Source organism: Otolemur garnettii, unplaced genomic scaffold (genome assembly GCF_000181295.1).
Source record: "Otolemur garnettii isolate 467f Iridium unplaced genomic scaffold, OtoGar3 scaffold00128, whole genome shotgun sequence".
NCBI lineage: Eukaryota > Metazoa > Chordata > Mammalia > Primates > Galagidae > Otolemur > Otolemur garnettii.
Window position 1 is genome coordinate 2,413,247 of NW_003852523.1, and position 1,196 is coordinate 2,414,442.

The 1,196-nt window shown below is 50.8% G+C and overlaps 1 protein-coding gene across 1 annotated transcript in view; it reads left to right on the top strand.

Moving 5' to 3' along the window:
- Nucleotides 1-1,196, top strand: part of PDE9A (phosphodiesterase 9A) — a 34,420-nt gene that overhangs the window by 7,590 nt on the left and 25,634 nt on the right. The window lies entirely within an intron of this gene.

A 1,196-nucleotide genomic window follows, 5' to 3' on the forward strand; every position in this document is an offset into this window, starting at 1 on the left:
GAAGACAAAACAAATGGCATGACCCCGATTTTAAAGTTAGGAATTAGGTCCATATGCACATAGATGGGACACATGGATGGGTAGACAGGAGGCCTGGACCAGGTGGGTGTTCAGAGTGCGCAGGGGTGGGAGGAACCCCTCAGAGGGCAAGCACCAATATACAGCACACCAAATTATTGTCTGGGCCCAGAGGATAGGTCATAGATAAATGTCAATCTATTTTTCTTTGAGGTGCTGTGTATTCCCTACATTCCCTGCAATGATCATAGGGTATTTCGTATTCAGAAAGTGATATTTAAAACATAATAAACATCACCATGGACCCGAGGGGCGGGCACAGCTCCTGTTTGGACTCTATGCTGCATACCTGCCTCTTCCCAGATCTGTTCACTTTTAGAATGTGCTGCCTTTCACATGTCACCAAGATTGAGCTCCTTCTTACAATTTGTGTTGAATTGACCCCTTGCTCCTGTGAGTGTCCTAGTGGACACTCGGCAGTCTCTCCTACCTGGACAAGGCCCAGGGGTGCCCTGGGAGACGGCATTGGGCTTCCCAGCCTATCTGCAGACCTGAGCAGTGTCCTTGGTGCCTCTTCTCAGAAGTCAGCCTGTGGCATTCATCAGAGTCCTCAAGGGGCCCATGATACAGACAGCACTGAGACCCCAGCCCCAGAGGAAGGTGTGGGCTCTTAGAGGTTGAAGAAAAATGTTCCAGACTTTGGGCGTCCTACATTTCCTCCCCAGCAGCCCATCTAGACTCAGCCATCAGGACTAGCCCTGGCCACTTGCACGTCAGGCCCTGGGTATTGGTCCCCACATGGAGAAGAGGGCAGAGAAAGGTTTCTTGGCATAGAACCAAGTCAGCACAGCAAGATCCAAATATCAGACCCTCCAGATTTCTCATCACTTTGGGCAGAAAGCAGCAACGTCCCTGAGAAGCTAGGGCCCTGCTTGGTCTCTGGCCCTGGAAATGCCTCAAAAACCCACCCAGGAGGCTGACCCAGCCAGGCTGCCTGGAGCACTGCTCTGAGAGGAGTCCCTCCCCTCTGCCCTTGCTCTCGGGAACTGAGCATTTCCTCCTGGGCAGCAGGGAATTGCTAGAAACCGGCCGAGTCACTGAGTTGTTTTGTTTTTCCTTTAGAAAACACTCACCTACTATTTTTAGGGTTATTCAAAACTAAGCTTGAAAAAAAGGGG